The 26,618-nt window shown below is 36.8% G+C and overlaps 2 pseudogenes; one reads left to right on the top strand and one right to left on the bottom strand.

Annotated features, from left to right (window-relative positions):
• The window catches only part of LOC145961982 (uncharacterized), a 357,225-nt pseudogene that overhangs the window by 307,206 nt on the left and 23,401 nt on the right, over positions 1-26,618 (bottom strand).
• On the top strand, positions 19,766-20,454 carry LOC145961707 (uncharacterized; annotated as a pseudogene).

Genomic DNA, 26,618 nt, shown 5'->3' with positions numbered 1-26,618 from the left:
CGACGCCAAGTACATTTATTATACAGGGTGATCCAGAACAAACGTTTGTCTTTAAAAAAATAAATTGTCGAGTCTATTCTAAGACGATTTTCCCTTTACCAAAATTGTCTACGAGGCTTAGTTTTTAAATTATTAAATAAAATAGTTTGCGAATTACGGAACGAGTACAAGAGGTAGACAGGGACGGCGCAACTCACCGTCCGATACAGGCGATCATGTGGGGCGCTCGACGCGATCAGCTGATTGCTGCACACGATGAGTGTAACAATCAGTGTGTGTGTGTGTGTGTGTGTGTGTGTGTGTGTGTAGTGTATTTATGCACGCGTATCCACACATGCACCGTACTCTCTCTCTTTCTCTCTCTCTCTCTCTCTCTCCCTCTTTCTCTCTCACTCACTCACTCACTCACTTATTCTTACCTTAATAATGAGATTCTTCATACTGCTGATAAATAGCAGTGCCCAGTGTGTTGCACGATAATAATCGTGGTCGACGAGACGTCGTTTCTTCAACACGCAGTCTGACACATCGTCAAATAAGCGAAGTTTTTTCTTTCATCACTTTCGACACTTACAAATTTACTCGCGCACTTAATCACTCACGATTGATAAAAGGAGGAATTTACCAACGGTTACGGTATGAATTTTATAAACGGTTAACGCATTTAATTATTAATTACACACTCGATTAAAGAAACGCGTTAACAGAACGCGATACTCGATGCAAAGCGCGCGACGCGACGACCGACGACAAGCAGGTCAGGTTAGTACTAGCGCGTAATGCTACACGTTTATGTTTGGCAGCGCTAGAGGTGCTAGTACTAATCTGCTTGTCGTCGGTCGTCGCGTCGCGCGCTTTGCATCGAGTATCGCGTTCTGTTAACGCGTTTCTTTAATCGAGTGTGTAATTAATAATTAAATGCGTTAACCGTTTATTAAATTCGTACCGTAACCGTTGGTAAATTCCTCCTTTTATCAATCGTGAGTGATTAAGTGCGCGAGTAAATTTGTAAAAGTGTCGAAAGTGATGAAAGAAAAAACTTCGCTTATTTGACGATGTCAGACTGCGTGTTGAAGAAACGACGTCTCGTCGACGACGATTATTATCGTGTAACACATTGGGCACTGCTATTTATCAGCAGTATGAAGAATCTCATTATTAAGGTAAGAATAAGTGAGTGAGTGAGTGAGTGAGTGAGTGAGAGAGAAAGAGGGAGAGAGAGTGAGAGAGAAAGAGAGAGAGTACGGTGCATGTGTGGATACGCGTGCATAAATACACTACACACACACACACACACACACACACACACACTGATTGTTACACTCATCGTGTGCAGCAATCAGCTGATCGCGTCGAGCGCCCCACATGATCGCCTGTATCGGACGGTGAGTTGCGCCGTCCCTGTCTACCTCTTGTACTCGCTCTATATATATATATATATATATATATATATATATATACACAGGGTGTCCTAGACCACCCGTACACCTCTATTCTTTCAAAAACTAAGCATTTTAGAGAAAAATGTTTCAGACAAAAGTTGTTTGATTTCGAGGGGGCCATAAGATGGTATCATTGGTTTGACCTTGAAGAGTCATTTGAAGGTTACGTGAAGGTCACTTCAATTTTTTTAAATGGAATACCCTATATATTTTTGCACATTCTTGTAGCTCATCTCGAGAGCTTTCCAAAACACTATAATTAAGTTAGTTTTCATTAAGTACTTTCCGAGTTATGAGGCTTGAAATAATTTCTTAATTTTACGTAAATCATAAAATATCTTGTAAAATATTCATTTTTCGATTATCTTACCTTAATACTTTTATGTACAAAATAATGAGAGGAATTAATTGGTGTAAAGAAAACACATAGTTGTTTCGAAGAAAAAATATGTAATTTGTAATTAACAATTACATATTTTTTTCTTAAAAATAATTGTGTTTCTTTTACACCAATTGATTCCTCTTATTATTTTGTACATAAAAGTATTAAGGTAAGATAATCGAAAAATGAATTTTTTACAAGATATTTTATGATTTACGTAAAATTAAGAAATTATTTCAAGCCTCATAACTCGGAAAGTACTTAATAAAAACTAACTTAATTATAGTGTTTTGGAAAGCTCTCGAGATGAGCTACAAGAATGTGCAAAAATATATAGGGTATTCCATTTAAAAAAATTGAAGTGACTTTCACGTAACCTTCAAATGACTCTTCAAGGTCAAACCAATGATACCATCTTATGGCCCCCTCGAAATCAAACAACTTTTGTCTGAAACATTTTTCTCTAAAATGCTTAGTTTTTGAAAGAATAGGGGTGTACGGGTGGTCTAGGACACCCTGTATATACAGGGCGATCCTGAAAAACGATCCGTCTATAAAATGACATATTCCTGACACCATTCTAAGACAATTTTTCCTTTACCAAAATTTGATTTGAAGCGTAGTTTTTGAATTATGAGCAAAAATAGTTAGTAAATCACGCGTCGAGTACAGAAGGCAGGCAGGAGCGGCGCGGCGTGCCGCGAGCGCGGGCGCAGCTGACCGCCCGACGGGTGATTATCACCGCATGAGTCGCTAACTATTTTATCTTATAACATAAAATTATGCTTTAAATAAAATTTTGGTAAAGAAGAAAATGTCTTAGAATTACGTCAGAAATACGTGTTGCTTAAAATAACGTTATTTTAATAATGAAAAGTTGTTCCGGATCGCCAGCCGTCCGACGTTGCAATCAGCTGATTGCTACACGCGATGTGTGTATGGCGGAGTGTGTGCGTAAGAGAGAGAGAGAAAGAGAGAGAAAGAGGGAGAGAGGGAGGGTAGGAGGGACAGACATTCATACACACGCACGCACTTTTTTTCTCGCTCTCTTTCTCTCTTTTACGCAACACTCATACACTCTCTCATTCAGTCTCACTCACACTCTCTCGGTCACTCACTCACTCACTCACCTGCTTACTCACTTGCTCATTCACCTTGTAGCAGCGTAGCGAATCTTCATGCTATGTATTGTTGTATCTGCTGCACGGTTATGATTGCTAGAGATGCGCGACACATTGAAATTTTTTCGATTATTAGTCTCACACTCGATTGACACAATACAGATTACGCGATAACGAGTTTACTGTTTATTCACTCACTATTGATTTATCGATACCAAAAATTACTTTCAAAGAAACGCGAATGCAAACAGCACATGACTCGACGCGAAGCGACGGACCGCGGAGACTGCGCGACCACAAGAGTTATGTTGCCAGAAACGCGACACGCGACATCTAACAAACGACTTGCGCGTGGCGCGTGATTGACGCGAGATAAGACGAACGATCGGCTAAAACCTTCGCATTGCGAATGCGGTAGAAAACATGAAACGTATAATGACATACTTACAAAATTAATTATTTATTATAAATAATAACTATTAATAATTTCAAATTATAATAAATAATTATTATTTTAAAAAGCATGTGTTATACGTTATTACGTTTTCGAAATTATTGCATTCACGATGCGAAGATTTAAGTCAATCGCAAGAATAATGTAATTAAAATTACATTTGGAAAAATTTATTTTTATTCTGCTCACAATGAAATGTTCCAACGTGAAAATGTATTGGTCGCTCTGAAAAGAGCGGATTGACTAAAAAAAATTTTAAAGCAGATGCTCAAAATGCCCGCCATCCATCCTAATGCAAGCTCTCATGCGTTTTAATAAGTTTCTTTCGACGTTTTCCATTATTTCTTCGTCAATATTCCAAATAGCGAATCGTAATCTTGTCTCCAGATCTTCAATATCTTCGGGAAGCGTTTTATAAATTACTTCCTTGCAGTATCCCCATAAGAAAAAATCTAGAGGATTGAGATCCGGAGATCTTGCGGGCCAACGTATCGGGCCGTACCGACCCATCCAGCGTCCGGGAAAATTCTCGTTTAAGTAATTCGTAACGATCCTGGCGTTGTGTGGCCCAGCACCGTCTTGTTGGAAGATAATATCGTTTCTTTCAAATAATGGCACATCTTCTAAGAAATGTGGTAGATTTTCTGTTAATAAATCGACGTAGATTCTTCCAGTTAAAATATCTGGAAGAATAACTGGACCAAGTATTTCAGTGCCCATTATTCCAGCCCATACATTAATCTTCCAACGAGTTTGAAAATTTCGAAATCGCGTGACTCTGGGATTTTCTTCGCTCCAAAAGTGCATATTATGCACATTAAAAATTCCTTCTTGTGTGAATAGCGATTCATCGCTGAATATCACACGAGAGGAATATCTGGGATCTCGATCGACGTTTCGCAGAAAATTTTCGCAAAACGTTCGTCTTGATAATCGCAGGCTTATTGATTGCATCATCGATCGTGCGTCTAATTTATACGATCTTCGCTGGGGGTCTATGCCCCTCCTCGCCTCCCGCGACCAATCACTAATTAGCGTCCGCTACATTCGCGATTGGTCGCGGGAGGCGAGGAGGGGCATAGACCCCCAGCGAAGATCGTATAAATTAGACGCACGATCGATGATGCAATCAATAAGCCTGCGATTATCAGCGATTATCAATAAGCGCGAAGAAGATATGGCAGCGTACACAAGTCAAGAATATTATGACATGCTGATGGCACTTGGCGAGTGTCACGGGCAGCAAAACCCTGCTGCAAGAAGATACGCCGAATTATATCCAAACCGAAGACATCCATCGGGTCGCGTCATACTTAGAGCAGCTCAAAGACTGTATGATACTGGCAGTGTCCTGCCGAACAAACACGACGCTGGGAGAAATCGCGATGTTAGAAATGTACGGAACACGGAGAGAGTTATACGTACTTTTGAGGATAATCCCGAAACAAGTATTCGGGTAGTTGCTCGAGAACACGATTTATCCTATACAACCGTACAAAGAATATTAAAAGAAGAAAAGTTGCACGCGTTTCATTATACACGCGTGCAGCATTTACGACCAGCAGATTACCCTGCAAGACGAACGTTTTGCGAAAATTTTCTGCGAAACGTCGATCGAGATCCCAGATATTCCTCTCGTGTGATATTCAGCGATGAATCGCTATTCACACAAGAAGGAATTTTTAATGTGCATAATATGCACTTTTGGAGCGAAGAAAATCCCAGAGTCACGCGATTTCGAAATTTTCAAACTCGTTGGAAGATTAATGTATGGGCTGGAATAATGGGCACTGAAATACTTGGTCCAGTTATTCTTCCAGATATTTTAACTGGAAGAATCTACGTCGATTTATTAACAGAAAATCTACCACATTTCTTAGAAGATGTGCCATTATTTGAAAGAAACGATATTATCTTCCAACAAGACGGTGCTGGGCCACACAACGCCAGGATCGTTACGAATTACTTAAACGAGAATTTTCCCGGACGCTGGATGGGTCGGTACGGCCCGATACGTTGGCCCGCAAGATCTCCGGATCTCAATCCTCTAGATTTTTTCTTATGGGGATACTGCAAGGAAGTAATTTATAAAACGCTTCCCGAAGATATTGAAGATCTGGAGACAAGATTACGATTCGCTATTTGGAATATTGACGAAGAAATAATGGAAAACGTCGAAAGAAACTTATTAAAACGCATGAGAGCTTGCATTAGGATGGATGGCGGGCATTTTGAGCATCTGCTTTAAAATTTTTTTTAGTCAATCCGCTCTTTTCAGAGCGACCAATACATTTTCACGTTGGAACATTTCATTGTGAGCAGAATAAAAATAAATTTTTCCAAATGTAATTTTAATTACATTATTCTTGCGATTGACTTAAATCTTCGCATCGTGAATGCAATAATTTCGAAAACGTAATAACGTATAACACATGCTTTTTAAAATAATAATTATTTATTATAATTTGAAATTATTAATAGTTATTATTTATAATAAATAATTAATTTTGTAAGTATGTCATTATACGTTTCATGTTTTCTACCGCATTCGCAATGCGAAGGTTTTAGCCGATCGTTCGTCTTATCTCGCGTCAATCACGCGCCACGCGCAAGTCGTTTGTTAGATGTCGCGTGTCGCGTTTCTGGCAACATAACTCTTGTGGTCGCGCAGTCTCCGCGGTCCGTCGCTTCGCGTCGAGTCATGTGCTGTTTGCATTCGCGTTTCTTTGAAAGTAATTTTTGGTATCGATAAATCAATAGTGAGTGAATAAACAGTAAACTCGTTATCGCGTAATCTGTATTGTGTCAATCGAGTGTGAGACTAATAATCGAAAAAATTTCAATGTGTCGCGCATCTCTAGCAATCATAACCGTGCAGCAGATACAACAATACATAGCATGAAGATTCGCTACGCTGCTACAAGGTGAATGAGCAAGTGAGTAAGCAGGTGAGTGAGTGAGTGAGTGACCGAGAGAGTGTGAGTGAGACTGAATGAGAGAGTGTATGAGTGTTGCGTAAAAGAGAGAAAGAGAGCGAGAAAAAAAGTGCGTGCGTGTGTATGAATGTCTGTCCCTCCTACCCTCCCTCTCTCCCTCTTTCTCTCTCTTTCTCTCTCTCTCTTACGCACACACTCCGCCATACACACATCGCGTGTAGCAATCAGCTGATTGCAACGTCGGACGGCTGGCGATCCGGAACAACTTTTCATTATTAAAATAACGTTATTTTAAGCAACACGTATTTCTGACGTAATTCTAAGACATTTTCTTCTTTACCAAAATTTTATTTAAAGCATAATTTTATGTTATAAGATAAAATAGTTAGCGACTCATGCGGTGATAATCACCCGTCGGGCGGTCAGCTGCGCCCGCGCTCGCGGCACGCCGCGCCGCTCCTGCCTGCCTTCTGTACTCGACGCGTGATTTACTAACTATTTTTGCTCATAATTCAAAAACTACGCTTCAAATCAAATTTTGGTAAAGGAAAAATTGTCTTAGAATGGTGTCAGGAATATGTCATTTTATAGACGGATCGTTTTTCAGGATCGCCCTGTATATATATATATATATATATATATATATATATATATAATTTATATATATAATTATACATGTAGGGAATATTTTTGCGTAACTATATTTGTGTTTACGCAGGCAAATGTAATAAATATCTATGTAACTATAATTATGGTTGCGCAGTCAAATATGTGAATTTCTACATACACACACACACATATGTATATATATATCCCTCTAAAAAAAACCTTACAAAGGTAAAAAAAATACGCCAAGTACATAAAAATATTCTACCTTGTATGCTTTAATAAAAAATTCCTTAAAAATAATTTTTTACAGTAATTTTCCCTCAAAAAATCATTTTCCTGAAAAACAAAACCTCAACAAATAATTTTCATAAAAAAATATTAAAAAATAAAATATCAAAACTAAATATGAAATCAATAATTATTATTAGCCAAGTACTTAAGAGCAATTTGTAAATTTGATATAATATTTGCCGTGAAATATCAATTTTATACATTAGAAATATTATGCATAAGTTCTCCCTAAGAAATTAAAACGCATTTTATATTTATTCAGAGAAAATTGATTTTTAAAATATTTAATGAGAATTAGGATTCTTTTAATTTTCAAAACACTTTTTATATAATGTTTATAATTTAAAAAAAAAGTTTTACGCAAGTTTTAAATCGCACAGTCTTTAAATCGAAGTAAGTTATGAAAACTTGGCGTGCCCGGATTGTTTACATTATAAACAAATATATCTCCAATAAAATGTAAAATATTAGACATTATGTAATTAAATATTTAATCTGTATTTGATTACGATCCGGGCACGCCAAGTTTTCATAATTTACTTCGATTTAAAGACTGTGTGATTTAAAACTTACGTAAAACTTTTTTTTTTAAATTATATACATGATATAAAAAGTGTTTTGAGAATTAAAAGAATCCTAATTCTCATTAAATATTTTAAAAATCAATTTTCTCTGAATAAATATAAAATGCGTTTTAATTTCTTAGGGAGAACTTATGTATAATATTTCTACTGTATAAAATTGATATTTCACGGCAAATATTATATCAAATTTACAAATTGCTCTTAAGTACTTGGCTAATGGTAATTATTAATTTCATATTTAGTTTTGATATTTTATTTTTTAATATTTTTTTATGAAAATTATTTGTTGAGGTTTTGTTTTTTAGGAAAATGATTTTTTGAGGGAAAATTACTGTAAAAAGTTGTTTTTAAAGAATTTTTTTATTAAAGATGCATACAAGGTAGAATATTTTTTATGTACTTGGCGTATTTTTTTTACCTTTGTAAGGTTTTTTTTATAGGTAATAAATATTTCCAATATATAATTTCTAATTTCTCTAATCTCCAAAAATAGTGTGAATTTTCAATTGTATTTTATTAAATTCTTATCAATTTCAATTTAATTATTTATTTTTTTATTTTTCTAATCTTTAAGGATATTCAGACATACTATCTTTACTTATTGTAAATTAATTTACGTTACTTTAAAAATAAATAAAAATAAATTTAAAAAAACAAAATAAAATAGTACAATTAAAAAAAACAAATTTACTTGGTACATTTTTTGGAGGGGAATGTTGTTCTTCTACGTTGGTCTTAAGTCTACGATTCTCATGAAAGATGACAACATTTTTTGTGCCTTTTCTCCAGAGTTAGCTTGAGTTTCAATATCATTCTTTTCATCCAAAATGTTATCATCAAAATCTTCATTATCATCATCATCTGTCACTCCCTTAATTCTATAATATCAATAACCATCTCACTTAAGCAATCTATGCGATCTGGCGTTAATCCGCCTCCAGTTTTGAACTTCATTCTGTTCTGTTTAGATTTCGCCTTCTATGTTTTTAAATCTTTCTTTGCTTTTAAATCTTTCCACAAAATTCGCAACTGATTCTCAGACCCCTGCTGTGCTTCAGCATTATACTCAAAATGAATCTTTCGCCAAGCTTTATTTTAGATTCTAATGCTATAACATCATGTCTTCTAGATTCAATAATACCAATATAACTTTTCATTAGCTTCACAAATCTAGCTTTCTCTGCCTCTGTCATATTTTTGCTTCGTTTTTTCTTCTTCTTTTCTCTCCATTTTCAACAAGTATCAAAAGAAAAGCACTGCACAGTTGTCCACACACAAAAATACGAAATACGTAAAATACTCGTAAAAATACGCAATAATAAAGACTGAACTTCCGAAAACGACCCACGCTCGATTGCAATGAATTTTTGTAGAAACACTATAAATAATGTCAAATGAATGTCCTTAAACGGATTTTTACCGATTTTTGCTAAAAACATTTAAATAAGGGAGGCAGGACCCACTGTGTCCACGTATACATTTTTCCACGCGAAGTAAGGTCCCACATGGGTTTGCAACTTTCCACGCGAAGCGAGGTGCAACCCGAACCTATGTGTCTAGTTTTTTGATAGTGGAGCCCCCCGCAGGGGAACCCACTGTGTCCACGCATATGCTTTTCCACGCGAAGCGAGTTTCACATATGTTATCAAGATCATCACTCCGAGTAATGTTGTGAAGGTTTTAGTCGGCGGTCATTGTTTATTAAAAAGATATAAACAAAAGAAGTTTCATAAGTTCATTAATACATTTATCGAAAGAAAAGTTAATTGTTGCATAACTTCACATAGATTTGTAACTTTCTATGCAAAGTGAAGTGTATCCCGCATCACAAACACAGGTTGGGTTAGGTTATATCTTCTGAAAGTTGGGCCCGCCGCAGGGGGGCGGAACATACTGTACCTACGCATATACTTCCTAAGATGAAGCAAAGTTCACTTAATCTTGATCTCCATTCAGAGTAAATTTTGCGTATTTGTGATGCGGGATACACTTCACTTTGCATAAAAAGTTACAAATGTAACATTTTTCGCGCATAAATAGTTTAATAACTCATCAAATTTTGTTGTTAAAGCGAGAAACTCGTAGAACTTCATGTTAACTGTACAACAATCTGTCTTGTACTAACTCACCTTTTCTTAAATATTTTCAGTCATAAGAAATATCAAAAACATAGAAGCCTATTATTGTTCCACTATCTGATTTCAATATAAACAACGTCAAACGACAACATAGTTTGTATACGGTATCATAAAATTACATATTATTCATTAGACATTTTTGTGTATAACTTTAATAATAAACAATGACCGCCGACTAAAACCTTCACAACATTACTCAGAGTGATGATCTTGATAACATATGTGAGAATTATTGAAATCGGGAGATGATCTGTATAAGTAAATAATTACCATTGTTACGTCCAATGGACGTCGTGATTCTTTTCTTTCTTCGAAACTATACAAAAACTATACGATAACCACGTGTGCGGGTAACTCTCGGCGATATCTGAACCAAGGAAATGAAAAATAATAAATACGCCTAGACTACACGGATAGCCTGTCGTTATAAATAATAAATTCCACTAAAATAAAGAGCTGTAATAAAATCGAACTCGCATATGTTTACAGTTGGGACATCCGTTAGAACCATTGGAACTCTAGAAACAAAGCGATCCTTCTTAAGAATCGCGCCAACGATAAACATATGTATATCTAATCCTTGCAGCGGATATCTGAGACCGGGAGACTTGAAGCAATAAATAAACAAAAAATGTTAGAGCTAAGGATGGCCAGTCGTTGGAATTTAGAGATTCTAAACAAAAATCGGAACCAGAGCCGCAATAAAAATTTTATAGCGCTCCACACGTGGAGCTATGAAATCAGAAAACTCTTCAGGCCTGCAGTATCCTAGGCGGGTTATCAAAAAAAAGGGAAACTAAACAATTCGCCTGGCCACCCTTAAGCCGAAACGCGAAAAGACTCTCGCGAGTCATAAATCTGTCCACTAAGCTCCCACTCTCTGCTGGATAGAGCCAAATCTTGAACCAAAAGGGCCAGCCAATTAAAATCTTAGAAACGCCTCCCCCTCCAAAATCAGCCTCCTTGCCCTTAAGAAGGGAGTAACTGAAATTATCTCATTCGCCCAAAAGGGATTCCCACTATCCAGAAAAGAGGAGGAGCAATAACTTTAAAAACTCCAGCGCAAGACGCGAGACAAAGTTTTTCGTATTCAAATTTTCCGACAACACTTAGCTTTCTCCGCAGTATTAAAAGAAAAATCTGTGCGTCTGACTACGAGGAAATTTTCTCTTCTCGGGTTAAATTAACTGATCGAAAAAATCGCGAAGTGTGAACGAAGTGCAACATCAACTAGGGCTATTACTTTTGACAACTTCGAAGATTCGAAGAATCGAAAGAATTCGAAGCTTCGAAGTTAACTTCGAAGCTTCGAAGTTTGAGGTGTTTTCGAAGCTTCGAAGCTTCGAATTTCGAAATTACACTTATGCAAATGCGAATTTATATAAAAAATGATGAAAATATTCTGAATAAATGTGAGTTAATTAATATATATGCTCACACACACAAAATTATTCTTGAATTATAATTTTGAAGTATTAAGAAATAAATGCTCTTTGAGACTTTTTATCCACTCTGTATGTATTTATTAATGTTTTCTTTTGCCTCTTTAACAATTTCTTAACTTAAAATTTTATAAATTTTTCATATATTCTTATTTTTATAAAATTTTTTATAAAATTTTAATATAAAATTTTATATATTTTTTATACATTATATACAGGGCGATCCTGAAAAACGTTATGTCTTTAAAATGACGTATTCCTGACACCATTCTAAGACAATTTTTCCTTTACCAAAATTTGATTTGAAGCGTAGTTTTTGAATTATGAGCAAAAATAGTTAGTAAATCACGCGTCGGGTACAGAAGGCAGGCAGGAGCGGAGCGGCGTGCCGCGAGCGCGGGCGCAGCTGACCGCCCGACGGGTGATTATCACCGCATGAGTCGCTAACTATTTTATCTTATAACATAAAATTATGCTTTAAATAAAATTTTGGTAAAGAAGAAAATGTCTTAGAATTACGTCAGAAATACGTGTTCCTTAAAATAACGTTATTTTAATAATGAAAAGTTCCGGATCGCCGGCCGTCCGACGTTGCAATCAGCTGATTGCTACACGCGATGTGTGTATGGCGGAGTGTGTGCGTAAGAGAGAGAGAGAAAGAGAGAGAGAGGGAGGGTAGGAGGGACAGACATTCATACACACGCACGCACTTTTTTTCTCGCTCTCTTTCTCTCTTTTACGCAACACTCATACACTCTCTCATTCAGTCTCTCACTCACACTCTCTCGGTCACTCACTCACTCACTCACCTGCTTACTCACTTGCTCACTCACCTTGTAGCAGCGTAGCGAATCTTCATGCTATGTATTGTTGTTATCTGCTGCACGGTTATGATTGCTAGAGATGCGCGACACATCGAAATTTTTTCGATTATTAGTCTCACACTCGATTGACACAATACAGATTACACGATAACGAGTTTACTGTTTATTCACTCACTATTGATTTATCGATACTAAAAATTACTTTCACAGAAACGCGAATGCAAACAGCACATGACTCGATGCGAAGCGACGGACCGCGGAGACTGCGCGACCACAAGAGTTATGTTGCCAAAAACACGACACGCGACATCTAACAAACGACTTGCGCGTGGCGCGTGATTGACGCGAGATAAGACGAACGATCGGCTAAAACCTTCGCATTGCGAATGCGGTAGAAAACATGACACGTATAATGACATACTTAAAAAATTAATTATTTATTATAAATAATAACTATTTCTAATTATAATAAATAATTATTATTTTAAAAAGCATGTGTTGTACGTTATTACGTTTTCGAAATTATTGCATTCACGATGCGAAGATTTAAGTCAATCGCAAGAATAATGTAATTTTAATTCTTAGCCGATCGTTCGTCTTATCTCGCGTCAATCACGCGCCACGCGCAAGTCGTTTGTTAGATGTCGCGTGTCGCGTTTCTGGCAACATAACTCTTGTGGTCGCGCAGTCTCCGCGGTCCGTCGCTTCGCGTCGAGTCATGTGCTGTTTGCATTCGCGTTTCTTTGAAAGTAATTTTTGGTATCGATAAATCAATAGTGAGTGAATAAACAGTAAACTCGTTATCGTGTAATCTGTATTGTGTCAATCGAGTGTGAGACTAATAATCGAAAAAATTTCGATGTGTCGCGCATCTCTAGCAATCATAACCGTGCAGCAGATAACAACAATACATAGCATGAAGATTCGCTACGCTGCTACAAGGTGAGTGAGCAAGTGAGTAAGCAGGTGAGTGAGTGAGTGAGTGACCGAGAGAGTGTGAGTGAGAGACTGAATGAGAGAGTGTATGAGTGTTGCGTAAAAGAGAGAAAGAGAGCGAGAAAAAAAGTGCGTGCGTGTGTATGAATGTCTGTCCCTCCTACCCTCCCTCTCTCTCTCTTTCTCTCTCTCTCTCTTACGCACACACTCCGCCATACACACATCGCGTGTAGCAATCAGCTGATTGCAACGTCGGACGGCCGGCGATCCGGAACTTTTCATTATTAAAATAACGTTATTTTAAGGAACACGTATTTCTGACGTAATTCTAAGACATTTTCTTCTTTACCAAAATTTTATTTAAAGCATAATTTTATGTTATAAGATAAAATAGTTAGCGACTCATGCGGTGATAATCACCCGTCGGGCGGTCAGCTGCGCCCGCGCTCGCGGCACGCCGCGCCGCTCCTGCCTGCCTTCTGTACCCGAAAAAATATGGAATTTGAAGAAAAAATATGGAATTTGCAATTAACAATTCCATATTTTTTCTTAAAAACAACTATGTGTTTTCTTTACACCAATTGATTCCTCTCATTATTTTGTACATAAAAGTATTAAGGTATGATAATCGATAAATATAATAGAATATTTTACAAGATATTTTACGATTTATATAAATTAAGAAATTATTTCAAGCCTCATAACTCAAAAAGTACTTAACGAAAAGGTACTTAATTATAGTGTTTTGGAAAGCTATCGAGATAAGCTATAAGAATGTGCAAAAATATATAGGGTGTTCCATTTAAAAAAATTGAAGTGACCTTCTCGTGACCTTCAAATGACTCTTCAAGGTCAAACCAATGGTACCATGTTATGGCCCCCAAAGAAGCAAACAACTTTTGTGGGAAAATTTTTTCTCTGTCATGCTTTGCCAACGAGATAATTGGTATTATAGATTAAAATGACTCACCGTGTATATATATATATATATATATATATATATATATATATATATATATATATATGTATGTATATTCTATTATGTTTTACTATTTTTATTTTTATCTTACAATTAATAATATCAATTATTTTATATTATTTAAGCCTTATAAATATATACACTCACCCGCAAAAAAAGCGGTACACCTAAAATTTGAGAAAATTTCATCAAACTTTAAATGATCATAACTTGGTAAATAATGATGATAAAAATATGTTTAAAAAAACAAAATGAAGGCTGTAATGTCCACTTTAAGAATATTTAAGTGGCAATTATGCTCAGCCATTGTTTTCAAAATGGCGGATAAGGAAGTGAAAGGATGTAAAATTGATTATTAAAGGATCGAGTTTGGGACGGTGCACGGCGTAAATCAGGTAACGCAGCCCAATGAGACCAAATGCTCGTGAAAGTGTGGAGTGTTATCTTTAAAATGTTTTTTTACCGAGCTCGATACGATGATTTTTCGCTGAGTTATTCCGAATTTAATTAAAAACTCTCTTTTTTCTTCTTCAATTTGCAGCTCAGCGAATAATTATCGTATCGAGCTCGGTAAAAAAGCATTGTAAAGGTGATACTCCACACTTTCACATGCATTTCGTCCCATTGAGCTGCGATACCTGATTCACGCCACGCACTGGAGCAAAGCGGGAACCTTTATTTATCGGTTTTGTATGCTTTCATTTATCCGCTATTTTGAAAAAAAATGGTTGCACATAATTTCAATTTAATTTAGGTGTGTGTGTGTGTGTGTGCTCGTTTGTATACCACAAGGATAAGGACCCCGTGGTTCGTCAGCTCCACAGTATTTAAAGACTCCAAACCCTCCTTGTGGCGTGTGTGTGTGTGTGTGTGTGTGTGTGTGTGTGTGTGTGTGTGTGTGCTCATTTGTATACCACAAGGATAAGGACCCCGTGGTTCGTCAGCTCCACAGTATTTAAAGACTCCAAACCCTCCTTGTGGCGTGTGTGTGTGTGTGTGTGTGTGTGTGCTCGTTTGTATACCACAAGGATAAGGACCCCGTGGTTCGTCAGCTCCACAGTATTTAAAGACTCCAAACCCTCCTTGTGGCGTGTGTGTGTGTGTGTGTGTGTGTGTGTGTGTGTGTGCTCGTTTGTATACCACAAGGATAAGGACCCCGTGGTTCGTCAGCTCCACAGTATTTAAAGACTCCAAACCCTCCTTGTGGCGTGTGTGTGTGTGTGTGTGTGTGTGTACGGGCGCACGCATGTGTGTATTAATAGTGGGTATGACCTCCTCGTGCGCGTATTACCTCATTCATACGATCAGGCATACTCTGTATTAGTCTTTTTATTTCATCCTGCGTAATTGCATCCCATGCATTTTGAAGAACTCTTTGAAGTTCTTGCAGTGACTGAGGTGCAGGTACGTGATTTCGTACTTTCTTGCCGAGATTGTCCCACAAATGCTCAATGGGATTTAAATCCGGACTACTTGCTGGCCAAACAAGTCGATTTATGCCAACTTCATCGAGGAAATCAAACACTCTTCTCGCAGTGTGTGGTCGAGCATTGTCTTGCATAAACAAGAAGTTCTCTCCGATAAAGGGTGCATACGGAACAACATACGGAAGGAGTATGTCTTCCACGTATACATCTGCGTTCATGTTCCTGTCAAAAAAGTGCAAATCTGTATGAGCGTCCGCTGAAATACCTGCCCAAACCATCACAGAGCCTCCATTGTAGCTGTACCTTTCACTTACAGTACAATCTGCAAATCGTTCTCCACGACGACGATAAACTCGTTCTCGTCCATCTGGAGAATAGAGACAAAAACGAGATTCATCGCTAAAGAGTACTTTGCCCCAGTCTGCGTAATTCCAGTCTCTATGCGCAACTGCAAAATTGAGTCGAGCTACGCGATGACGACCTGTAAGAAAAGGTACAGCCGCTGGCCTGCGCGAAAACAGATTTTGTTCCGCTAATCTTCTCCGAACGGTGTCAACGGATACATTGCAATTGTGGACATCCCTTAAATTGTTTCGAATTTGAACAGCTGTTCGATGTCTGTCTCTTAATGAATTTAAAACAATAAATCGGTCATCGTTTTCATTGGTACGTCGAGGGCGTCCAGAACCAGGCCTCCTCTTGAAAGAATTGGTGTCTAAGTACCTGGCATAAGCACGTTGCACAGTTGACACTGACAGATCAAGTGCCTCAGCAACGTATCTTCGACTTCTGCCATCTTCAATTAAAGCAACAACTTGAGCAGCTTTTTCTGGAGTTATCGTTGCCATAATCGAGAAGTAATTTCGAGAAGAAGTAATTAATTATGGTTTCAATAGATGAAGTCGCAAGGAGCAACGCGTCTAGAGAGCTAGCAAATCAATCGCATAACTTGTACTATAGTCTTTCAATGTACCTGGCATAAGCACGTCTCAAACGGAAAAAACATTGAAAGACTATAGTACAAGTTATGCGATTGATTTGCTAGCTCTCTAGACGCGTTGCTCCTTGCGACTTCATCTATTGAAACCATAATTAATTACTTCTTCTCGAAATTACTTCTCGATTATGGCAACGATAACTCCAGAAAAAGCTGCTCAAGTTGTTGCTTTAATTGAAGATGGCAGAAGTCGAAGATACGTTGCTGAGGCACTTGATCTGTCAGTGTCAACTGTGCAACGTGCTTATGCCAGGTACTTAGACACCAATTCTTTCAAGAGGAGGCCTGGTTCTGGGCGCCCTCGACGTACCAATGAAAACGATGACCGATTTGTTGTTTTAAATTCATTAAGAGACAGACATCGAACAGCTGTTCAAATTCGAAACAATTTAAGGGATGTCCACAATTGCAATGTATCCGTTGACACCGTTCGGAGAAGATTAGCGGAACAAAATCTGTTTTCGCGCAGGCCAGCGGCTGTACCTTTTCTTACAGGTCGTCATCGCGTAGCTCGACTCAATTTTGCAGTTGCGCATAGAGACTGGAATTACGCAGACTGGGGCAAAGTACTTTTTAGCGATGAATCTCGTTTTTGTCTCTATTCTCCAGATGGACGAGAACGAGTTTATCGTCGTCGTGGAGAACGATTTGCAGATTGTACTGTAAGTGAAAGGTACAGCTACAATGGAGGCTCTGTGATGGTTTGGGCAGGTATTTCAGCGGACGCTCATACAGATTTGCACTTTTTTGACAGGAACATGAACGCAGATGTATACGTGGAAGACATACTCCTTCCGTATGTTGTTCCGTATGCACCCTTTATCGGAGAGAACTTCTTGTTTATGCAAGACAATGCTCGACCACACACTGCGAGAAGAGTGTTTGATTTCCTCGATGAAGTTGGCATAAATCGACTTGTTTGGCCAGCAAGTAGTCCGGATTTAAATCCCATTGAGCATTTGTGGGACAATCTCGGCAAGAAAGTACGAAATCACGTACCTGCACCTCAGTCACTGCAAGAACTTCAAAGAGTTCTTCAAAATGCATGGGATGCAATTACGCAGGATGAAATAAAAAGACTAATACAGAGTATGCCTGATCGTATGAATGAGGTAATACGCGCACGAAGAGGTCATACCCACTATTAATACACACATGCGTGCGCCCGTACACACACACACACACACACACACACACGCCACAAGGAGGGTTTGGAGTCTTTAAATACTGTGGAGCTGACGAACCACGGGGTCCTTATCCTTGTGGTATACAAACGAGCACACACACACACACACACACACACACACACGCCACAAGGAGGGTTTGGAGTCTTTAAATACTGTGGAGCTGACGAACCACGGGGTCCTTATCCTTGTGGTATACAAACGAGCACACACACACACACACACCTAAATTAAATTGAAATTATGTGCAACCATTTTTTTTCAAAATAGCGGATAAATGAAAGCATACAAAACCGATAAATAAAGGTTCCCGCTTTGCTCCAGTGCGTGGCGTGAATCAGGTATCGCAGCTCAATGGGACGAAATGCATGTGAAAGTGTGGAGTATCACCTTTACAATGCTTTTTTACCGAGCTCGATACGATAATTATTCGCTGAGCTGCAAATTGAAGAAGAAAAAAGAGCGTTTTTAATTAAATTCGGAATAACTCAGCGAAAAATCATCGTATCAAGCTCGGTAAAAAACATTTTAAAGATAACACTCGACACTTTCACGAGCATTTGGTCTCATTGGGCTGCGTTACCTGATTTACGCCGTGCACCGTCCCAAACTCGATCCTTTAATAATCAATTTTACATCCTTTCACTTCCTTATCCGCCATTTTGAAAACAATGGCTGAGCATAATTGCCACTTAAATATTCTTAAAGTGGACATTACAGCCTTCATTTTGTTTTTTTAAACATATTTTTATCATCATTATTTACCAAGTTATGATCATTTAAAATTTGATGAAATTTTCTCAAATTTTAGGTGTACCGCTTTTTTTGCGGGTGAGTGTATATATATATATATATACAGGGTGTTTCATTTTAATCCGACCAGTCGAATATCTCGAAAACCAAGCCCGGGAGAGAAAAATATTTCAGACAAAAGTTGTTTGGTTTCGAGGGGGCCATAAGATGGTGACAATGATTTGACCTTGAACAGTCATTTGAAGGTCACATAAAGGTCACCTTAAATTTCTTAAATGGAATACCCTATATATTTTTGCACATTCTTGTAGCTGACATCGAGAGCTTTCCAAAACACTATAATTAAGTACCTTTTCGTTAAGTACTTTTTGAGTTATGAGGCTTGAAATAATTTCTTAATTCTACATAAACCGTAAAATATCTAGTAAAATATTCATTTTTCGATTATCTTACCTTAATACTTTTACGTACAAAATAATAAGAGGAATCAATTGGTGTAAAGAAAACACATAGTTATTTTTAAGAAAAAATATGGAATTGTTAATTGCAAATTACATATTTTTTCTTTAAAACAACTTTTCTTACTCCCGATAAATAGTAAATAAATAAATTAATGAATGAAATTAATTTACTTACATTTAATGTTCGATAGTGTGCCAGTTATTGAATACAAGAAATAAAGGACAATAAATGAAATTTGATTAGTTTAGCTATTCAGGATAAATCTTTCACGATAAATTTAGCTATTCAGGATAAATTCAGGATAAATTTCATTCATTGTCCTTTATTTCTTGTACCTAAAATTCTTATTCATTTTACACACAGAAAACTTATCTAATTTTTACTTTGGTATAAAAACACAATTTTTCGTCAACCTTGATTTAAAATATGGCTGATTATTCAGCGGCTGAAAGGGTCAATATCCTATTGATTCTTGGTGAATGTCGGCGTAATTATCAACAAGCTGTTGCCCTGTATCGAAATCGATATCCCCATAGAAGACATCCAAGTCACACAACAATTCTTGACATTTACCGTAGAGCTCAACAAGGTCAACTAGCACGGGTTAGAGAATGTCGTAATTACGATGAAAATGATCTTCGTGTAATGGTCGTTCTGGCAATGGTTCATTTAAATCCCCACATCAGTACCCGTGAAATTCAAAGGCAAAGTGGCATACCTATGGCTACTGCTTGGAGAATACTGAGAAGTCAACGTTATCATCCATATCATATCACTTTAACTCAGGATGTCACACCTGTTGATATGAGATTACGGTTACAGTTTTGCCAATGGGCACGACAAATGATTGCCAATGATCCGAACTTTTTTCGATACGTAGTGTTTTCAGATGAAGCAAAATTCAAAAACAATGGAGAGCTTAACCGACACAATTGTCACTATTGGTCGGACGTTAATCCGCATTGGCACAGGCAGATAGATAATCAAAATCGTTGGAGCATGTGTGGTGTGGGATTGTAAATGGTCACCTCATAGGCCCTTACTTTTTCGAAGGAAATGTAAATGGGCATAATTTTTTACAGTTTCTGAGGGACCATCTTCCAGTACTTCTCGAAGAAGTAGATTTGTACACGAGACTGAGAATGTGGATTCAATTAGATGGAGCTCCTCCACACTTTGCTCGAATTGTTCGACAACATCTTAATCAAAATTACCGTGACCGCTGGATTGGACGTACCGGACATGGAGATTTTGGTGTTCGATGGCCATCAAGATCTCCAGATATGACATCACCCGACTTTTACTTGTGGGGATATTTGAAAGATGTCGTTTATGAACACGCACCAACAACTAGAGAAGATATGATGCACAGAATTCGAACCGCTTGTGAAAACATCCCAAGGGCTGTATTACACAGAACAGTAGAGCAATTTCAGCAGCGAATAGAATCATGTATTCAACAAAATGGTGGTGTCTTTGAGCACCTACGTTGAATTCTGGAGGGAAGTGAGAGGCAAGGGGACTCACTGTAATCAAGCACCCCGAAAAGTGAGAGGCAAGGGGACTCACTCTAATCAAGCACCCCAAAGGGGACATAATCCTATTACGTCCACGTCGTTGTCCCTGGATAATGCTAAAGATAGGATAAAAAATGTGACTTTAAAATAACCTTGGATATCGATGATAAGGTCAAAGACGTCAAAAATAATCGCCGTGACCTTCAAATAACCTTGAAAAGTTGTTTTAAAAAAAAAATATGTAATTTGCAATTAACAATTCCATATTTTTTCTTAAAAATAACTATGTGTTTTCTTTACACCAATTGATTCCTCTCATTATTTTATACGTAAAAGTATTAAGGTAAGATAATCGAAAAATGAATATTTTACTAGATATTTTACGGTTTATGTAGAATTAAGAAATTATTTCAAGCCTCATAACTCAAAAAGTACTTAACGAAAAGGTACTTAATTATAGTGTTTTGGAAAGCTCTCGATGTCAGCTACAAGAATGTGCAAAAATATATAGGGTATTCCATTTAAGAAATTTAAGGTGACCTTTATGTGACCTTCAAATGACTGTTCAAGGTCAAATCATTGTCACCATCTTATGGCCCCCTCGAAACCAAACAACTTTTGTCTGAAATATTTTTCTCTCCCGGGCTTGGTTTTCGAGATATTCGACTGGTCGGATTAAAATGAAACACCCTGTATATATATATATGTATATATATATATTTCTTGAATGACACACATATCACACCTCGTATATCACTCGGTATTTATTTATATGCGTTATCATGCGATTGTCTTTCTTTTCCTTTGTAAGAGGGACTTGACAGGACATTTTGAGAGCAGTCTCAGTCGCTTGTGGTTATTGTATGCACATCTCTGTACAGCCTCTTTGAAGTTGATTCGTGTAAATCTTCGAATGAAATAAAGTTGCAATCGAGATTTATAGTGTGAATATCAGCAAACTGAGAAAATGAAGAGCTGGGTATGGCAGTATTGTTTGAAAGCTACTGACGGCCAGTCAGCAACTTGTGAAATATGTGATACCGTACTTCGAACACACAATTCTACAAGCACTTTAATAGATCATTTAAAAAAAGTTCATTCTTTAACACCAAACGAAAATGCAAGGCAACAACGCGTTTACAAAAGAAAGTAAGTATTATTTAATTTTCAATCTGATTATAATTTAAATAATACAATAAATAATACATAATTTACATGTTTTTAATAATACCATAAATAGTATAAATGATATATAATTTACATATTTTTAATAATACTATAATACATAATTTACATGTTTGCCTCATTTATAGCGTACAAGATAGCACCGATATGGATGATCCAATGGAAGGATCTTCTTCTAACACAACCAATCTTTCTTCCATTGATCCCGCCACTGTACCACAAAAACGCGCACGCACGGTTACATCTCTTAGCAAAGAACGCAGCGAGAAGATCACACAAGCGCTAGTTAAATTAATTGCATTTAACCGATTGCCTTTTAGTTTTTCTTCAAATCCTGCTTTTAAAACATTCATGAAAGAAATTGAATCTAGATACAATGCCCGTGCAGTCAAACAATACTTCGCCGTTTACGTATTCTTGAAGATGAACTAAAATCGAAGATCGAGCACACATTAGATATGTGTGAATTTATTGCTCTGGATACGGATTGTTGGACTTCTCGATCTCAAGAAGGTTACATGAATATAAATGCTCACATTTTAAATAACTTATGGGAGCCAAAAATCTTCACATTAAACATGCAAGAACTTAACGAAAAGCATACCGCGGAAAATTTAGCTGACAGCTTACAAAATATTGCTGCTAAATGGCAAATGACACTAAAATTGTATCTATTGTCCATGATAATGCAAATAATATTGTTGCTGCAGTGAACATGATGAATGTTGAATTCAATTGTAGCTGTGCAGCACACACGATAAATTTAGCCGTGAGAGATATGCTGAAGGAAGATAATATTTCCATCGTGCTTGCTAAAGGAAGCAAAATTGTATCTCATTTTCATCATTCTGTTATTGCTTCACAAGCTCTTGTAAAAAAACAAGAACAATTAGGCTACCTTTACGAAAGCTGATCCAAAGTGTTCGTACTCGATGGAATTCAGATTTGCATATGATTAAAAGACTTATAGAGAATCATGGCGCTATTACAGCTGTTCTTGCAGATCGAATGCTGATAACTCCTTTGCAAGTCAAAAATTTAGAGATAAATGAAAATGAATGGAGTATGCTCGAAAATTTAATACCAGTCCTTAAACCACTTGAAATTTCAACTACGGTATTATCCGGAGCCCCATTATCAATGGTGCGTCCAGTAATTCGAACTGTGATTGCCAATCACCTTTCTTGTCAAACTGAAAATATATCAAAAGCGTTGGCAGAGGCACTATCTACTCGTTTTCAGATGGAGTCGCAAGGAGATATATCAATATATCAAAAAGCATCGTTTTTAGATCCTCGTCATAAAATTCTCCAAGCTGAGCCAATTTTACAACGAACCGCGATTAGAGAAATGATCGAATTAGAAGCAAGATCTTTTACTCCAGTAGACTCAGAATCAAGTGCGCAAACATTGTCAAATAGTGCATTAGACTTTCTTTTTAAAAAGCCTGTAAATACATATTTAACATCCGCAGCTCAGCAGATTCAATTATATCTTTGTGAGCCACAAATTGATATTAATATGGATTCTTTTCAATGGTGGAAATCACATGAAAAAAAATTTCCACACTTAGCTCGGTTGGCGAAAAAATATTTATGTATTCCCGCGACATCCGTTGCATCGGAGAGAATTTTTTCAGCTGCAGGCAATATTGTTTCGTCACAACGGAGTTGCCTTGCCCCTGAAAATGTTTCAACGAGTGTTTTTGTATTTCAAAATAAATTCTTATTAGAATAAGTAGTCATGTATTTTTATTTTTAAGGATAAAATAAAATATATAATTTTGTAATTTTTCAAAAAATTAATTGTTGGTTGTATTATATATTATTGAAAAGAATCCATATTATTATATATAAGAAGAATATATAATATAATTAGATTTAAGAAAGTATAATTTTTGGAGAGAAATATAGAGCAAAATAATCACTATATATCTACAAATAATTCAATAATTTATATATACGTCACTTTCTACGCAACAGTATTGATAAAATAAATATTCCCAAAAAGAAATAAAAAAATTTACGTGACTCGTTATTATATTAGATGTGTGTGTTCTACTCGCTCAACAATCGCACACTGACTCCAAAATTCCTATTTCACACTTTATATTTCACCTCTAAGAATTCGGAATCACGTGTTCCGAAAAGCAACATAACGTCACATGACCTACAAATATTTAAATATTATAAATGTATCGCGGTATTATAATTATTATTTTAAATTAATAAATTGTATAATTTTAATTATTCGAAGCTTCGAAGGTTGAATTATCGAAGTATCGAAGTTTCGAACCTTCGAAGCTTCGAAATTTCGATCTTCGAAGATTTTAATATCGAAGCTTCAAATCTTCGAAGCTTCGAAGTTCGAATGTCGAAGCCTTCGAAATACATATCACTAGCCCTAACATCAACTGAGTCATCTGTTCTCCAGGATCGGGACCATCCAACTCTCCGACCGTGATTCGAGATCCGTCTTGGCTAAATTGTTTTTTTTTCTCTATCATATCAACGCTCTCTATAAGTAGTAAGTCCGATTTAATTTTATTCTCTCTTCCTCCCCATTTGTTAACTGATTGTCATTGGGAATGATCCTTGACCAATTAATCTCCAATCGCTACTTTAATCGATAGATAAATTAAAGAATTTATCAACATCCATTTTCTGGAAAATAAATTTTAATAATTTAATAATCGTTAATTACTCCTTGTCTCTTTCCTGGATAGCTCAGTGGTCTAGAGCAGTTGCCCGGAAAGCGAAAGATTCGGGTTCGATTCCCGATCCAGCCACTTGCGCCTCACATATTTTTGTAGTCTGCGAATATTGTTTTCTAGCAATTATTCGTTAGGCTGAAAAATGTGTGAATGCTCTCTCCACAGGATATGCGTCAATGTCGTTGCCACGGATGGATTCTATCGCTCGTTGATCAAATGGGCGTAAAGACACGTCCGACCTCCTCCCACATACATCCCTATCTTTCTCTGGAAAGATCATCTTCCTAATCATCTTCCTCATTCCTCCTCGTTCGCCTAGAATCTCCGCAAGGCGGTTCGCGAACGATTTCCGGTTCGTCTAGAATCTCCGCAAGGCGGTTCGCGAACTATTCCCAGTTCGCTTAGAATCTCCGCAAGGCGGTTCGCGAACGATTCCCAGTTCGCCTAGAATCTCCGCAAGGCGGTTCGCGAACTATTTCCGGTTCGCCTAGAATTTCCGCGAGGCGGTTCGCGAACGATTCCCAGTTCGCCTAGAATCTCCGCAAGGCGGTTCGCGAACGATTTCTAATCCGGCTCAAATCTCCGAAAACCGATTCCCGATTGAACCCTCCTAAATTTGAAACCTTTTCTTTGAATTTGCAAACTACGTTATTTTCTTTCATTTCCCTTTTTGTCTTAACTAGGGCTAGTGATATACTTCGAAGGCTTCGACATTCGAACTTCGAAGCTTCGAAGATTCGAAGCTTCGATATTAAAATCTTCGAAGATCGAAATTTCGAAGTTTCGAAGCTTCGAACCTTCGAAGCTTCGAAACTTCGATAATTCAACCTTCGAAGCCTCGAATAATTAAAATTATACAATTTATTAATTTAAAATAATAATAATTATAATACCGCGATACATTTATAATATTTAAATATTTGTAGGTCCATGTGACGTTATGTTGCTTTTCGGAACTCGTGATTCCGAATTCTTAGAGGTGAAATATAAAGTGTGAAATAGGATTGAGCGAGTAGAACACACAATCTAATAACGAGCGACGCAAATTTTTTTATTTCTATTTGGGAATATTTATTTTATCAATACTGTTGCGTAGAAAGTGACGTATATATAAATTATTGAATTATTATATTTATGACATATAGTGATTATTTGCTCCATATTTCTCTCCAAAAGTTATACTTTTTTAAATCTAATTATATTATATATTCTTCTGATATATAATAATATGGATTCTTTTCAATAATATATAATACAACCAACAATTAATTTTTTAAAGAATTACAAAATTATATATTTTATTTTATTCTTAAAAATAAAAATACATGACTACTTATTCTAATAAGAATTTATTTTGAAATACAAAAACACTCGTTGAAACATTTTCAGAAGCAAGGCAACTCCGTTGTGACGAAACAATATTGCCTGCAGCTGAAAAAATTCTCTCCGATGCAATGGATGTCGCGGGAATACATAAATATTTTTTCGCCAACCGAGCTAAGTGTGGAAATTTTTTTTCATGTGATTTCCACCATTGAAAAGGATCCATATTAATATCAATTTGTGGCTCACAAAGATATAATTGAATCTGCTGAGCTGCGGATGTTAAATACGTATTTACAGGCTTTTTAAAATGAAAGTCTAATGCACTATTTGATAATGTTTGTGCACTTGATTCTGAATCTACTGGAGTAAAAGATCTTGCTTCTAATTCGATCATTTCTCTAATCGCGGTTCGTTGTAAAATTGGCTCAGCTTGGAGATCTTTATGAGGATCTAAAAACGATGCTTTTTGATATATTGATATATCTCCTTGCGACTCTATCTGAAAACGAGTAGATAGTGCCTCTGCCAACGCTTTTGATATATTTTCAGTTTGACAAGAAAGGTGATTAGCAATCACAGTTCGAATTACTGGACGCACCATTGATAATGGGGCTCCGGATAATACCGTAGTTGAAATTTCAAGTGGTTTAAGGACTGGTATTAAATTTTCGAGCATACTCCATTCATTTTCATTTACATATCTCTAAATTTTTGGTTTGCAAAGGAGTTATCAGCGTTCGATCCGCAAAAACAGCTGTAATAACGCCACGATTCTCTATAAGTCTTTCAATCATATGCAAATCTGAATTCCATCGAGTACGAACACTTTGGATCAGCTTTCGTAAAGGTAAGCCTAATTGTTCTTGTTTTTTTGCAAGAGCTTGTGAAGCAATAATAGAATGATGAAAATGAGATA

This window comes from Camponotus vicinus, unplaced genomic scaffold, assembly GCF_025532165.1.
Source record: "Camponotus vicinus isolate PSW18456_S1 unplaced genomic scaffold, iyCamVici1.0 SCAF_11, whole genome shotgun sequence".
NCBI classification, from domain to species: Eukaryota; Metazoa; Arthropoda; class Insecta; order Hymenoptera; family Formicidae; genus Camponotus; species Camponotus vicinus.
This window is presented reverse-complemented; position numbering and strand designations above follow the sequence as displayed.